The sequence below is a fragment of the Sturnus vulgaris genome, chromosome 10 (genome assembly GCF_052056855.1).
Source record: "Sturnus vulgaris isolate bStuVul1 chromosome 10, bStuVul1.hap1, whole genome shotgun sequence".
Lineage (NCBI taxonomy): Eukaryota > Metazoa > Chordata > Aves > Passeriformes > Sturnidae > Sturnus > Sturnus vulgaris.
The window spans coordinates 19,050,191-19,066,976 of NC_142252.1; the positions used below are offsets into that span (position 1 = coordinate 19,050,191).

General features: G+C 45.2%; 1 protein-coding gene across 4 annotated transcripts in view; it reads right to left on the minus strand.

The window, feature by feature from the left end:
* The window catches only part of KCNMB2 (potassium calcium-activated channel subfamily M regulatory beta subunit 2), a 138,530-nt gene that overhangs the window by 90,218 nt on the left and 31,526 nt on the right, over positions 1-16,786 (minus strand). Inside the window, exon 1 of one of the 4 annotated variants that reach the window (XM_088171004.1) lies at positions 1,823-2,486. The exons of 2 other annotated variants lie outside the window; for them this stretch is intronic. The gene's annotated coding sequence lies outside the window, so the exon portion shown is untranslated. Of the gene's footprint in view, positions 1-1,822; positions 2,487-16,786 lie in introns of those variants that run through there. One more of the 4 variants, XM_088171005.1, reaches the window with a different exon arrangement.

Here is a 16,786-nt window from a genome sequence, read left to right on the forward strand (position 1 = left end):
GGAAGAAAGTTTTCACTGTTATCTTTATGTACTCAGTAGAGTACACAACACGGGTTGAAATTATTTCCCACCAAATTTGTAATGCAAAGTAATGCAGTTAACTAAAAAGTTCTTGCTTGGATCAAATGGGGAATATTTATGTTTCTTAAAAGCAATTCTTACCATTCCTGATCCAATATTGCTTCTTTTTGGCACAACCAGTATTCACTTAGACTGAATGCATTTAGCACTTTTGATGTTAAATTGTCATTGGTGTTTTGTTTTTAAATTAATTATATCGTGACCTATTTACAATAGAGTATAACACACTGAAGTTCTCCTTAAAGAGAACATTAGTTAGGATGAGTAAATTCAAATTACTTGGTAAGTCCCTGCTATGTAGGCATTATTTTTCTAATGAGGACTTAATGAAAACCACCAGTCTAACAGAATTCTTGAAGTTGTGAGCTTTTGACAACAGTATTGTAAAGTATCCTTAGTGACATCCACATTAAAATATATTTAGAATGGTATCGTAACCTTAATTTTAACATTTAGCACAGCAAGTGACTCCATACCTCTTGCTGCAAGATATGACTCTCAGCTTCTTTAAGTGCATTTTTAATGGGTCCTGTGAGAAGCATTTCCACAGGCAGAACATTTTATTGTTACTAAATACCACTCACTCTGAAGTCTCTCTGTTGTTTGGAAATGAAACTTTAATGAACAAGTTGAAACAATTCATCAGCCCAGGGAACATCACACTCAGATCAAGCACACGAAATGATAAGGGCTCTGCATATGCATGGAAATATGATTTTCATTCATTATGTTCCTGCTGCTTATCCTGGAGAGGGTGACGCTCTCAAAAACAGGAACCCACAGCCCAGCCCTGCCCAGGACCCCTCTGTCCTGTCTGGCCACGCAGACCTGGCTCCGATGTTCGGACATTTTCCTGTCTAGTGATGCTAAATAGGCACATCATAAAAAAGTGCATGAGGTTTCCAACTTTTCCTATCATCGTCTTGAACTCCTGGCTGGGGAGAAACAAGGTTTTTCAAGGGGAAGCTTTCCTCTTATCCTACAGTGATCATTCTTCCCCCAGCTCTTGCTCACAGTCCCTTCAGCATCCAGCTAACATTGTGTACATCCTTCCCCACCCCAGTTTCTCAGGGGGAGGAGGGTGTCAAGGGGCTGGCAGCGACACGGGAGGAAATCGTGCCTTTTCCTGTCTGAAACTACAATTCTCGTCCAGCAAAACAATGCCAACAGCGCGGAGATAGCTTTGATTATGCAAAATGGATGGACACATCACGCCTTCTTTTGCAATAGGTTATCACCTAAGGAGTGCCTCACCCGGAAAATTCCTCCCACCACCTTCCCCCGCGAATGTTTCCCCCCTTTAAAATGACATCGGTGGCACTCCAGACACATTTTACACATTAATAGCATGCCTCCCTCATCTCACAGGCTCCATATGTTTCCTCTTCCCCTTTTATTTTAGGGCAGCTTCCCCCTCTCCCTTCTCCCATCTCAGAAACAGCCCGGCTGGCTCGGTAGAAAAGGAGTAAAGTGTTTTCTTGCATGACCTCTATGTATTTCACTCCGCGGGAAGAACTACGTGGAATGCCCACTCCGCAGGCAGCGAGGTTCGAGCCGGATTGCCCTGGAGGCATTTCTGCCATGAACCACAGGACTATCCCCAGAATTCCCCCAGTATTGCGGTCCCCATCCCAGCGCCCCCTCCCCAGCGCTGCCGCTGCGCTCCGAGCGCCGGGGAGCGAGGCACCAACGGCGGGCACCGAGCAGCAACAGCTCCCTTTGTTCCCCGTGCGAATCCTACCTCCCGGAGCTGTCACATCTTCCTCCGAGGCGAAAGCTAATTGTTAACACACAGAGATCCAGCGGAATCCTCCGAACTGCCAGCGGTTGTTAAGTGCTGTCATCGTTCCCTCCCGGTGCTGAAACCTTTTCGGACCATTAATGTCACAACCCCTGCTAACTCATCGCTCAGTACTCGCTGCTCAAAATGTCCGAAATAGTTTAGAAGGATAATAGGAATGACAGGCACACTAGACAGCCATGCTTGAAATTAGTTTTCTCAGCTGACTTAAGGCTGTTTCGTAGTGCTTTTAGGCATGCACTCCGTAGGGTTTGTTAACCTAGGCTAGACGTGCCATCCCTGCTTTTATTCAGGGCTGTAATAGGATGGCTGCTAGGAATGCAGCGATAGGTCTAACTCCATTCATCCCTCCGTAGTTCTTAAACCTCTCTGGGAGCGGAAATAGCTTCAGTCATCCTTAAACTTACTGAGGCTACTGTTTCTGCAGAGCAGGCTTTCACACATTGTTTTGAAAGTAAAGAGAAAATCCCTCGCGGGAATGGAAGGTGCCGTAGCTCTCCTGGCTGATGCGAGCAGCGAGAGGAGCCGGCAGCATCCGCCCCCGCCGCAAGCTGAGCCTGGCGCAGGACTCGGTGGAAGTCGTGATTGGAAGCTGAAAGTTCCTAAAACTCTGCGAGGCAGCTGTGGCATAAAGAGAAAGAGGGGATGTAGGGACTGTGCTGTGCTTTGTATGCACAGAATCACAGATGTACACTACGCTTCCCAAAAGGCAGAATACTGTTTGCAGATGGCGGGGACTCGCAGTCTGAATTTCTAAGTAAACAGCACCTGGGATGATGGAGGGCAGAAGAAATGAGACCAAAGCACAGCATTGAGGTGAGGTGCCTGTGATGTGGGGAAGAGAGGTGGTGAGAGATGCTACAGGACACTGCTGTTTTCAGTAAAGCTGTGCTAATCACCAAATCCCGGCTCAGAGATATTTGTGCTCTGTGGAAATCTTGGAGCCTCGTTCTTCTTGGTGGTCAGTTAAGGACCAGCCCAGGTCAAGATGCAGAAAGGCTTGTTAACATCTGCTCTCCTTGGTGTTGCTGATCTCAGTGTGGTCCCTAGTGGACAAAAGTAAGAGCCACCAGCACAGGCGTGTCTCTGCCAGCAGCAATGGCACACATGGGCTGAAGGACTGGGGAGGCACCCTGGAGTCAAGGCAGGCTGGGACAGGGCAAGTGGGGAGTTAGTTCTATTGCTGCTTGTTCCACTCCTGCCTGTTTTTTTAGTACCACCTGGTTCACAGCCCTTTGCTCTAAATGAAAATACCATTCAGGAGGCATCTCAGAAATGAATGGTGTTGGGAGAGAGTAAGGAGGAAAGCAGATCACAGTGAAACCCCAGCTATGGCTGCCTCACACCCTGGGAAGGAAAGGGTTAGGATAGCACTAACGGCAGATTTGCTTTACCAAACAGCAAGTCAGTGTTTGTGCACAGCATGGGCCACTGATCGCTCCTCCTTCTGCATTGGCCTTCACTGAAACTATGAGTGACAGCAAACCTGCTGCTGGTGCAAGCCAGCCATAGATGGGGACATCTGCAGGGACCACGAGCATGATGTTTGCTTCTGAATCAATGCTGCTCCTAACAGAGCTGCCTTTGATCTCTGTGCTTCCCCATGCCCTCACTTGGTGTTGCTCTTGGACATCCTCCCTTTCCCTCTTTAGCCACTGCTCCTTACAGTGAGTTGGAGGGGAGGGCTCAAGGCTCCAGTTTTGTTTCTCAGTTTACAGTGGGGTATTATTAGCACATCAAGCTTCTTCCAGAACTGGTGGCAGCAAAGGGGACTTTGAATTTTGTAGGCATGAATCTCAAGGTGGGCAGCTACATGCTGGCTGATAGCAGGGCTGACTGAACAATTCCTGCTTTCTGAATAATTTAAAGAAATTTTTTTCATGTCACCTATCTTGCATCTTTCATGTGCCCTTCATTCACCTTAAGGCAGAAAAAGAAAAGGGAAAAAAAAAAAAGTTCTCATTGTCTCAAGAAATAAATTTCTGTTTCAGTAAGGGTCTCACTGTGCCATTGATTTGTAAGTGGGATGACACAGCAGTTCAAGAGACATAAGATTCTGGTTGGAGATACCCAGGTCTAGGAGTCCTGACTTTGCTGATGATCTTCTGAGAGCTTTCAGTCTGAACTGGACACAAGAATGTTCAATACCAGGTTAAAGCAGGTGGTAGGTGCCACCCATGCTCACAGTTCCCCAGTTGTGTATGCTGACTATAAGAAGATTCATAAAAAGCTCCCCCAGCTCCCCCTCCTTCATGGACCTTTCTGCCAGGGTCATCCCAAAGGCCTCAGTCCTTCACAGTAAGCTAAAATCACTCAGATTTGAGGGCCAGCAGGTGCCAGCTGCCTGTGAGAGTTGTGTGACTGAATGGAGAGGAGAGGTTCTTACCTTGGGTAGTAACTGAAGGGGGGAATAAACTGTTCAAGGTGTGCAGAGTAAGCAGGGAATGACCAGAAGGATCCTCTGGGGCTGATCAGTTAACATGGTTCAGTCTTAGGGACAGATTCCATCATACTCGCCCTTTCCTCACTTTTCCTAAACATGAGCAGCAACAGTGGCTGCCATCAATGATGGGACTGGTGCACTCCCTATCTTTGCTATGGCTCTATGCTGTTGTTTTTTTCTGGCACACCAATCTGCTCCTTGCTGGAAAGAAGATACAGGGAGCAGTGGAGTGTGATCTGATCAGGTATGCCCATTTTCTGTCCTCCTGGATGGTATGAATGTTGTACAGTAGGATTGTCCAGGGAAGCAGAGGGCTTACATGTGCTTTCACTGTGTTCCATCAAGAAAATCCTATTCTGTAGGAGAGGAAATTGCTGCTCAGCTGTACAGCAGTGGACCCTATCTGAGAAAACCCTTTGCTTACAAATGAGTTGCAACAATTTAAAATGCCTTTGTTGGTTTCTGACCAGTACTTAGGAAATGGCCAAGGAGGATGAAGGACAGGAGGAATTCAGGACATTTGCAGTTTGCATGCTGACAGTAAGCCAAATAATATAATGAGCAGAACAACTAATGCATAATTGCATTATGAGTCATCCTCACTATAACAGGAATTTGATAGATACGTAACTAGAAAGTGTAACTATCAGTTACAAATAGACATTTCTACTTGCAAAGGAAAGGACACGATATAATTAAAGCTTCAGGTTGCACATACAATAACCTTTTCTCCTCCTGTGGTCACAAATTCTCTAGGAACAGTATGAGTACACTTTGAAGTTGCATTCCTACCAGACAGCATTCCTTCTACCCACTTGCTGGGTCTTTTTGAAACAGCAGCAGGCAGTCTCACTAATCCATAGATTCTTGGTGTGAATCGTGTATTAAAGGAATTGCAGGAATGATCTGTTGATGACTCTGCCACGCTGGGTGTCTCTGTAGTGTCAGTGCTCAGTGCAGCATTAGCCTGGCAGGGCTGCAGGTGTGGTGTGCACAACAGGTAACAGGTTGTGTTCAGGATGCATAATCATAGTGTCAGTGAAAATTAGTCTAGCAGGAAAAAGGATCCTCCAGAAAAGGCCAGATTCTGTCATGCACATCTAGATACTCTTGGGTGCTGTGGAGCTCAGACCTGAATTTTGCAGAGGGCAGCTATACCCTGAAAAGGATGAGTCCAGTGTGGGGGAAGATAAATTCCTAACAATTATCTTGGCAGCAAACATTAATCTCCCCTCTGTCGTTTAAATGAAAAAATTATCAAGAAAACCTGTTGATGTCAGCCCCCAGATTTTCAGCTCTGCCTGGTTTCCCTTCTTTTTCCTGTGGCAGAACAGGCAGCACCTGTGTGAATGCAACCCCGTATTTGACCACAGTCTTGCAGTCTTGTGCTGAGAACCACAGGACACCCAAGTGTTCATTTAAGCGAGTTACATCACAGTGACTGGCTAATCACTTCCACATGCTGCTTGATTGTCCCCCTTTATATGCCAGCTCTGCCTTTTTCTTGCACAGCTCTTTTTGAGCCTCTTGCCTAAGAGAAAATAACTACATCTGGAGTGTTGTTAAATGACCCAGAAGCTGCTGTTTTGCAGACTGACAGTGTTTGATGCAAATAGATGGCTTCTTGCTGTGAAAATCTCCTTGGCTGACAATCCATCGGGTACTTTTGACGATAGTTGTCTGAATTAAAGCACAGGCTCCTCTTTCTATATTCACACTATCATTCTTACAGAACTGCTGGTATTAAATTCTTCCTGTGCAGTTTCAGTGGAGGCCTCTCTAGTCCCCATTTGTGCACCAGCTGCTGGTGCACATCTCTCCCTCTCTTTGCCTTCAGCTTTTGCCATCTGCCACCATTAAGTTGCCCAGGTGTCAGAAATCTTCTTGCTCTTCTCTGGCAAACATTACTCTGCCTTCTTCTTCACTAATTCAACCTTCCTGTATATGGAGGCTGATAGATCAGGATCAAACATCTGCTGCATTTCATACTTCACAGGGGCAGATGGGGAGCAGAGCACATATAGTTGCTGGCAAAAATTAAGGCTGGTTAACCCTTCCTTCCCTAACTTTCCACTCCATCTTTGAGAACTTACAGTTTTCCTGCACTTCTAGATGTGCCAATTATTTAATACTTGCCAATTAGGATGTTACCTAGAGCAAATATATCCTAAAGCAGAGCGAATTTTCAGAAACATCAAAGCTTTCACATACTGCAGCAGGGTCTAGTCCTAAGGTATTGAGGAGCAGCAGAGTTGAAACTTATCTAAGACAGTTATCAGCAAAGACAGCAGGATAAACCTTTTTTCTTCTTTAGACTGCTTCTGCAGGTGCAAACAGGGGCCACACCACTGACTTTATTATGCTTTCCACAGAGATATAGGTCAGGCATCCTTTGTGATTGCCTGCAGGGGAAATCCAGGCTCACTGATCATCTTTCACAACAATGGGTTGTGTAAACTATTGAATTCTTTTGGTAGAAATTATGAAATTAAATGTTTTCCAGTGTGCCCAATCCTCTTCAGCAAATCACTGAAGACTGACTGCAAGTTTGAATGGCAACAAACCAAAATCCAGCAAACCAGGCTGCTTACACAATGCTGCTTGCTGGGCCCAGGGAATGTTTCCTGCTTAAGGGCTGGTAAAATTTATATCTGAGGATGCACACCCAGCTGCTGGGGCCAGTCTCCAGTGTGACTGTTGAGTAATTCCAACAGGATTTCACAGTTCAGCAATTTTACTCTCCTCAGCCTGGTTCTCAGTAGCAGTGCTTTCTCAGCCTGATATTGTGTGAGACTCTTGGGCAGAGATGGTTCCCTGCTCTGAGCAGTTCTGCTGAGCAGCAATTGCTGCCTGCTGCTTTCCCATTTGTTAAGCAATGGATTGCTGCTCAGACATTTGCAGGCCACCTTGGTCTAAGCCCTGTGTGCAATTCTGGGGATTTACTCCTCTCCTGGAATGCCATGATCAGAGGTTGTTTCTTGCTTGTTCAATAATTTCCTGAAGCACTGCTCCAGTTGACACTGCTGTGATTTCCCTGCTCTGTGACAGATAAAGCATTGTGCAATTCACCTTTCACAGAAACACCAAATTGGCCACTTAGATGCTCGCAGATTTTACACACAATGCCTGGCTGTTTCTCCAACTCTTGACTGCTTTTTCTGTCCACACTTTCCTATTCCTATGTCAATATTACTTCTCCAGCAACTTTAGCAAGATATTACTAGATAATTCTTTTGCCTTTTTTGCCACCACCCTGCAAATCATTTGCTATGCAGAACTCTCCCTTTTTTCAGGATTCAATATCTCCTTTAATCTATTCTTTCTTTTATTCTTTACTCAGCTGCTGCCGCCTTGCTTTGTTGGAATAGTCACTCATCTGATGAAGCTCATGCTTCTATTTCTGTTCTCTCTCTTTTAAAATGTCCTTTACATCAGTGAGATACCTCTTTGGGTTTCTTTGATTTGGTGCTGTACACTGAGCTCTGCACTCCAGGAGTGAAAGATCGAGTTGGAAAGAATCAGTTGTGGAGGGAGTGTGCAAAGGGGGAGGGAAAGGGGTTTTGCCATGCCCCAGGGAGGGAGTTTTCAGTGAAGCAATAAAAGAAGCAGACAGGTAAATGGCCTGGCCAGGAGCAGGACTGTGGAGAGGCTGTTTTGTAGCACCGTGCCTCAGTTTTCCCACTTGCAAACTAAGAATAATCCTCTGCCTTTAGAAATTCCTTTGTGAGCTTTGCTTGAGAACTGAAACAGGATGACTGAAATTAATTCTTGATAAGCTTATATTATTGCTGTCTTGCTGATGAACTTTAAATTCAGAAGAGCAAGGGCCTAAAACTGCCTGAGGAGCCTCCACATTGTGCAGGGTGTTTGGTGCTGTGTGATCACACACATCCACTCCTGAAGGCACAATGTCTGATGTCCTTTGGCTCTTCTGTTTGAGAACACCACGGACTCTCACGGGAGAGGTCTGTAGGGTGAAGGAGATGTTTGGTGGCAGCTTCACAGCAGCCAGGGAGCAGGAGGGACATTGCCTGGGCTGGATTCAAAGCCCAGCCTGTTTGGAGAAAATGCCTGCTGGCAGGGACAGGAGGAACCTCACACAAGATGCCACTTTTTAATTTCCCTGATCTATATTCTGCAGCAGGTGCTTAGAGTGGCACATAAATCCTCCAGCACAGGATTTATGGTTGTGAACACCAAATATTCACCAAAGCTCAAAATCTCTTCTCAGTTTTCCTGCGGGGTGACCAGAGGGATTTGATTATACTTACTGAAGCAGAGTTGTTTGGGATTTATACCACTGAGGACAACATTTGGTCCTAAACATACATCTCCACATATAGATAGGTTTTGTACAAAGTTATTCCTTCCCCCTAAAGAAAAGCTTACAGTGCCTGGACAAACCTGTCACCTCTCTCCCACCACCACAGCAGCTGAGGACACAGGATGTGTTTATGAATAAATTAGTCGGGGAAAAATGGCTTTGGAAACCAAGCAGAGCCTTTCCAAGAGGAAATAGGCAGAAGGATAAATCTTTGCTTTTAAGACCAGCTACAGGGATACTCCTCTGGCATAAACACACATTTTTTCATTGATAAAACTGGTTTCTTTTTTCCACCCTCTCTGATTAATTTTTCAATTCTGCATATGCAAAAATATCAATGTATCATCAAAAGCTGAAGTGGATTCCAGAGGAATTTAGCCAGTCAGTTATCTCTCGTTTTAATTAACTAATGGTATTTGTTTACATCTGCTTGAAATTATTTTATACTCATTATGGGTATTGAAGTAATGTTTCATTATTTCTCCAGTTTCATGAGGTTTTAAAACAACAACAAGGCCAACAAAAAAAGGAACAAGTTGTCCACCGACACACCTGTAATCTGACCTTTTCTCTTCCCTGAAAAGTTTTAAGAAGATTATTTAAGTTTTTGTGTCTGTACTTGCTCTATTTTCAGAGTCTTAGAAGTAACCTTGACTCGAAATTTGGCCTCTGAGAGAGGCACAGAAAATGCATTACAAGCTGTGGAGTTCATCCCTACTGGGATGAGGGGCCATATCCTCACTGCATGAGAATTTCTCCAACAATACACAAACCCCTGTTGCAGCAGCTCCCAGCTGGAGCTTCACACCACAGAAACCAGTGATGTTTTAATGGTGGGAATAAAACAGAGCTGGAAAAACAGTCCCACGAAGTCTGTACTTCTGCAACTAATGACCCAGCTGCGTTGTGAGCAGGGTGTTGCAGAATCAGGCTCTGGGGATGCATTTGGGTTCTCAGCTGCCTGTGTTTAAGGATAAAGGCACTCTGATGTGCCACACAGGCACACCTTGTGGCTCTGACCCTTGGCTCTTTCCTCTAATCTCCTCTCTTCCCACCAACAGCCACTGCAGGAAGGATGCTTTTCTTTACTGCTCAGATTTCAAATGCCTCTTGGAGCAGTAAATGATAAAAAACCCCTGGAAATGCAGTACCGTTTGGGGGAAGCATGATGGATCTTGTAGTGCAGGAACAAACATCCCCAGGGTCTCGTTTATCTCACACACCATGTCTATTTACCTGGATTTTTCCCCCTCAGAATCGCTATTATTTTTGCACAGATGACTAAAACAACTCTCCCCCTTCCTGCCTCGATGCTCACTGGCTCCTGCTTGCTCTCCTGGTAGTCCCAGCTGGATCTTTAACCCCTGCCAGGCTGGTGGGCTTGAGCAGAGCTCAACCTCCAGCAGCCAGCTCCAATGAAACCCCTCAGGAAAGCAAAGGTGACTCCCTGGAGTGCCTGCCTGGCTCTTCAGACTGACTGTGCTATTTGCAGAGCAGAGGTGAATAACTGATCCTCACATGTCTCCCCAAACGTAACTTGGGTGAATCCACCAAACAAGCACAGAACCTCTGTCCCTCTTGGTCTGATCTGGAATCAAGGTTTAGTGGTCAGGTTTAGTGGGATTGAAGGGTCAGGAAGCCCAAGCGAGCAGGGAGGTCTCTGAAGCTGTGGAGGCTGTGCAGGTACCTGTGCAGTGTGAAAGATGCTGCCTGGTACGGAGCCCTGGTTTCCTCTGTCCTTGCAGGGGTGTGTGGGGCACCGTGTGGTGTAGCTGATGCAAAGGAGCACTGACAGGATGCTGGGGTTGGCACTGGAGTGTGAAGCACCCTGTGATGGGGATTTGCTTTGCCAGGCTTCCCTCCTGAGCCTGGCACAGCCTTTCCTAGCTGTGAGAGCTCTGGAACTTCCCCAGACTGTGGGATATGAGAGGCTCAATGCCCTACACCAGTGATGGGCTCCTGCCTTCAGAGCCTGCAGGACTTGAAATATCTGTGTGAGAGGCAGTTCCAAGCAGGAGCCACTGGCCTGTTTGGGAGGCAGAGCAGGGTCCCTGTGGGCAGTGGTGTGGGTGTGGGGGCAGCCAGCAGCATTGGTGGTGCCACTGTCACTGCTGCCCTCTTGTCTGTGCTAGAAAACTCAGGGCAGAACCAACACAGGGGCTGAGGTCAGAGACGCTTCAGTGTTTGTCAAGACAGGATTTCAAGACAGAAGGAATCAAAATTACACCTATCAAAGGGGGAAAGAAATGGTGACATGATTAATCTCTCAGCTCTACCTGTGTAAATACAGAGCAGTGGATGGAGATGCTCCCACCTGTGCCAGTGTCACAGAATTTGGCACGGCTGAATGCAGGATAGCACGAAGGAGCATTGATGTGGAGCCAAACAGGAACCCAATGGTACTGGATTGATTGCAAGGAGGTCTCTCCCACACACCACAATGAGAAATACAAGTCTGGGTCCAAAAGCAGCTGTGCTTTTTCTGTCCTCTCTTTTGCAGAGAAAACAATCGTGTGTGTTAATTACTTTGGCCAGCTCAGTCCTTTCAGGGTTCTTTTGCAGGGACTGCTCTATTGTGTCAAGAGCAGTGCAGACACTGAACAAAAAGACATTGTGTGCCCAATGTTATTTATGTGCTTTATTTCAGTAACTCTCAATATTTTAGTGACTAGAATATTCCTTGGAATATCTGACATGAAGAAATTTCATGCCATTAATTTTTAATATAGCTATTTCTAATGACATAGAGGATCAAGATTCTACATTTATGTACTTGCTATGATATTTATATTCTATTTTCTACCGTATAAGTAGCACTGTCTCCTCTAATTTCTGTCTCCAGATATACAAATGCATTTTGCTTTGAAAAACTTCAATCCTGACATTGGATTTTTCTCCAGAGATCTTTTGTCCATTAAATAATAACAGTCAATAATATTTGAGTATGATGGGAGAACCGTCTAAATGTAAGTATGAGCCCTGTTACTGTCAAGCAATATAGTTCTACAAAGGAAGTCTTAAATTTTCCTGAAGCTCTTCTGATTTCAGTGGTTTGACAAGAATATAAATGAGAAGGAAATTTCCCCCTTTGCCGGCATCTGATTTCTGAGTTGGATTAATTATGACAAGGGGTTTTCCTTGCACAATCAGATTCGCTAAAATTTCCTTAGTAGGTTCATAAAACTGTTTTGTGAAACAGAAAATTAAGTGGGGAATGTTTTGCCACTAAGCTCAAATTTGTCTGAACTTTCAACTGGACTCTGGTATCCTATTAGAGCCTGTCTTTGATAATAATCATGTTTGAATTTCATTACTTTCTTTTCTAATTCCAGTCACTGACCATTTTACTTTTTTCTAATAGCAGTACAAGCTAAATTACCCACGCAAGGCTGTTTAAGATGGTCCTAGAGCAGCTCAAGTAAAATGCTCTCATTTTTCTTAATTTTCATTAACTTTCCGTCTTTATTGTGTGTGTGTAGTATAAACAGTTAGTAAAAATACCTTCCTGCAGACCTGCACAGTCTGGCTTGGAGATCTGTCTCAGTAGCCACTGGAACAGTCCCAGTGGGTGCTAAAACTGAGAGGAGGGAATGCAGAGCACAGCCAAGGGCTGTGCTGAGCAAAGGAGTAGTAGAGGAGCAAGCAATGACTGATAGACTCTTCCCCAGGCATGGGAACATGAAAAAGAATCATAAAGATGTGGCATGACCTGCAAAACCCACATTTCTGGCACTGAAATCCCTCCAGCTCATGGCCTCCTACCCTCCTCTGCCCCCTCTTCCTCCCTCAATTACCTGCACGTCTCTGGGTTGATGATCTCTTTCTTCAGGGCTTCCTCACAGACCTGAGCTATGAAAAGCTGGCACTGCAATCACATCTGGCCATCATGAGGGAGAGTAACATCACCAAAATTAGGATTCAGAGAGCAAAGTGAAAAAGCTGCCCTGGCTGAGGCAAGAACCAAGGAGTTCTTCAGTGGGTAGGATGAAGGGAGAAAGGGAAACAGGGAGAGAAAATAAGTTTAAATGGATAACTTAATAACGTAAATTTAACACCTAGGAGCCCACCAGGTCCCCAAACCCAGGTACTTTTCAAGAGTTACCAAAGGATATAGAAATGCTTAAAAATTAGATCTCCAGACAGAAGGCTGTGAACATCTAATAGCCCTTTACCTGCACCATCCAGAAGCCTTTGGATCAAACCCAAACAAAACACATGTAGTACTCACAATTTCATTTTCATTTCTAATCACCTGCTTCTATGCACTTCCAAATTCTCTGGCCTCTTTTTTTGGAAGAGATTTCCTCGCTGCCATAGGAAAAGATTCAGCATTTTGTTTTGGGTCTTGTGAAAATCCAGGTCTTACATTAATTTTCTGGAACTTTGCTTGACTCCTAAACCCATGAGTCTGTACTTTGACACTGTAAAAGCATGATTTCAAACCTCTTTTGAATTAAAGAATATAAAAAAGCCCAAACATTTTTTTAGAAAAGGTAGAAAGGCTGGTAATAGAGGTTAGGTGCTATTCTGCTGTGGCTTTGCTAGAGCCAGTTTGTATAGAATGTGGCTCCAGATGGGGCCCTGCTCCTGTCACCCCTTTGTGTAGTACTCATTTAGTATATTTTTTTAAAGGAAAAATATGATCTATGTGACTAAAAGTGGTTTGTCTGACCTCAGTTATACAAAGCTTCAGGAAGTAAAAGGACTTATTTTTAAAGGAAAGAATGCAGCAAAGCTTTACCAAAGCAATGTTGTGTCAGATGCATTTGATGATTTTATTTGATAGGATAATTGATTTTCTTAACAAAAGCAGTGCAGTAGATCTAATCTCTCTGGATTTCTACAGTGTATTTGACATGGTGACAAGATTAGTCAAACTGCAGAGAACAGGGATTAGTGGAATCATGCAGGAAATGTCCGGAGAACTATGAAGAGTTTTGGGAAAATTTGGGGTGTAGTGGTGACCCTGGTGTCCCTTGACGGTTGGTGGGGGAGATTAATTGCATTTATAATTCTAATTTTCCTGTCACCAAAGAAGATGCTTCAAAATTTGTGGCTGAGATGAAATCAGGGTGGATAAGCACAATAGTGGGGATTCAGAAATGTGAAACTATTAAAAAAATGGGATAGACTTGAAGGCTGCAGCAGGAGAGATGGAAGTGTGAAGAAGGATGTGATCATATGAAGGGCAAGGCTGGGCACTGAGAGAATCCTGACATGAATTATTTCTGTGAAATGGGGCTTATCCTTTCAAAATGATAGAGAAAAAAGTGAAGTCAGGTTTTCTGGCATGCCCCAAGAGACTTTGGGAATCTATGATGATGCGTCAGATATCTAGTGTGAACATTCCTGCTCCAGGGCTTGATGAGATCTTACCTGGAGCATCAGGCAGACAGTCCTGGCACAGAAACTCAGGAAAGGTCTATTAAAACAAGAAACAGCTGCAGAGAAGCGCAGCAAATTCAGCCTTTCCTTTCTATGGCTTTGAGAGATGTCATTGCTGTCTACAGATGCAGCGGGGAGGAGAGCTAAGGCTGCAGGGTGGGAAGAGCTATTTCAACTCAAGAACAGCATTGACACAAGAACAAATAGGCAGAAGGCTGGAAATTTGGGGAAGCTTTCCAGCTGTCAGAAGAATAAAGCATTAAATTAGTCCCCTTGACAAAGAGGTGGAGGTAAAGAAAGTAAACTATGTAAAGTAGGTAAAACCAGTTTTATGATAACAGCTTCACTGCTGGGTGAAGGGGATTTTATGAATGATGGCCTGTGACTGCAGGCAATTGAGCTCAGTGATGCAGAACCTTCTCCCAGCCCTCTGTTTCTCTGCTTCTGTCAGGAGATCTCCAGTTTTGCAGTGATTCTGTGAAATCCTGTGCCTTGCAAGGCAGTATCTGAGGAGGGCACAGGAAAGACCCTTTGCACCAGTCAGGGACACAGGCAATGTGAACTGAAGGCCAGCTCTGGGAGACCATGCGTGAACATCCCTGGTGTGCACATTTGTGGTGTCAGCATCTTTATGGCCTCTGGATGAAGGCAGCAGCTTTCCCTGAGCTGGGCACTCCAGCCAGGCAGGACAGAGCTTGGCAGGCACAGCACAGCAGCTGCTCTCTTGTTCCCACCCCGCAGGAAAAATTGTCAGAATCCCTTGTAAATGAGGGAGTCATGACCTGTGACTGAAACTTTTATCTAAATCCTGAAAATAGAACTGGTCTGATCCTCAACTCCCAGGAAACAGCAGCAGCAGCAGCAGGAGGAGCAGGCAGGCATCAGCTCAGCATTGGCAGTTCTCTTCCTTTCTCTCCTGAGCGCCTCAGTAGGTACCCTCAGCTCCTGCTGCTCTGCTCAGGGAACAGCTCTGGCCCCAGGCACGTCCCTGGGAGGGCTGTGGCATCCCCAGGTGCAGTGAGGATTGCTGCAGGCAATGCTGCTCCTGCTCTGCTGCTCTGCTGCAGTGCTGCTCACAGCCCAGTGCTCACAGGACTCTCAGGCACAGCTCCTGCAGGGAGTCAGCAGCTCTTTTACCCCCAGCCTAACCACACCAACCCTGCAGGGCTGTGTTAACCCTCCTGCTAATCACACCAAGGCACAGGGATGTGATGCCAGCTCAGGGCTGTGCTGCTGCACGACACACGGTGAGGCTGCCCTGGTACTTTGGCTGGGCTTGCTCATATCTGCTGGAAAATGCCATAGCTGTGTGCCACAGTGATGCTTCTCAGCAGAATGACACCATTCTCATGGGGAAATGTTCTCCTTCTACTGGCACAAAGTAGATGTCTCTTTAGCTCATGTAAAACAGGGAACAGCATGGCTAAGATGTCATGTTGTCCACGAAAGTACCTCTTGACACATTTTCAGAGGAGTGATTGAAGCAACAACATTGCCAGTCAAGGAATTGTTCTTGTCTGAGCAAACATCTCCTCAGTTTCCCCTCTCTGAGGGAAGAGCAGGGGTAGGCACTGATCTGTGGTGAGCAGCAGTAGGGAATGGCTGGAGCTGTGTCAGGGGAGGTTTAGGCTGAAAATCAGAACATTCTTCACACAGAGGGTGATCAGACACTGAACAAGCTCCCCAGTAAAGTGATCACAGCCCCAAGGCTTCCTGACCTCCAAGAGCATTTGGACGAGGCTCTCAGGCACAGGGTGTGGATCTTGAGACGTCCTGTGCAGGGCCAGGGGTTGGACTCGATGATCCTTGTGGGTCCCCTCCAACTTAAGACATTCTGTGATTCTGTATTAAAACTCATCAGATCTGCCTTTTGAGCGTGAAGGTACTTGCAAAGTCTATAAATTTACTATGATGTTCAAGTCAGGAAGCAAAAGGGACTCTGTTCCTGCAAATGTCTGAACATTTTCTTTCATAAAGGCCATGAAGAGTGCACTGTGTCCAGGTGGTATTGTCTGAAACGGAAAAAATTGTGTGTGTGAGTGTCCAGATCCTCCATGCATTTGAGAAGTCCTGGTACTTCAGGAGAGAAGAGTGAACTTTTACTTCTGGGAAGGTTCTTAATGTCACAGGGTTAAAAATGGGAAAATAAGCCTGCCCAAAGGTAAAGAGCTTGGACCAAACCTCCCTTCCTTTGGTGCTGTGTGCCACCTAATAGAGTTTCTCCAGCAGAGAAATCATCCCTGTAGTCCTTTGTAGCTGATGCTGATACATCCACAGTTTCTTTTTCTTTCTTTTTCTTTTTTTTCCCCAGAGGAACTGAAAAGACTGTGCCAAATAAAAAGCACAAATCTTGTCTTTGACAAAAATAGCAGAGAGAAGAATTAAAAAGACCCAGAGGACAGAAAATTAATGTTTAAAAGAAGGAAAAGAAAAATAGATACAGGCCCATTTTTCAGCTTGACTGAGTTGAGTTTTGGCTTCCATTTTCTTGTATTCTCTATAGGAAGCCAGCATTTCTTAGAGTCAGAGGTGCATTGCTGGGTGTGCTACCACCATGAAGACTGCAGACACCTTGGGACAGCTCCTGCACCTCCAGGGTTATGGAAGGAAGAAACTCGCCCTCCTGAAACTACCTGAGATTCTCTTCCAGTGATGAACTCTAGAGAAACACTCTTCAGGAAGTGCCCATTAAGGAAATTGCTGTAGTGTTTGTGGATACCTTTGGAGTTATCTGGTGATGAAGGACTCATTG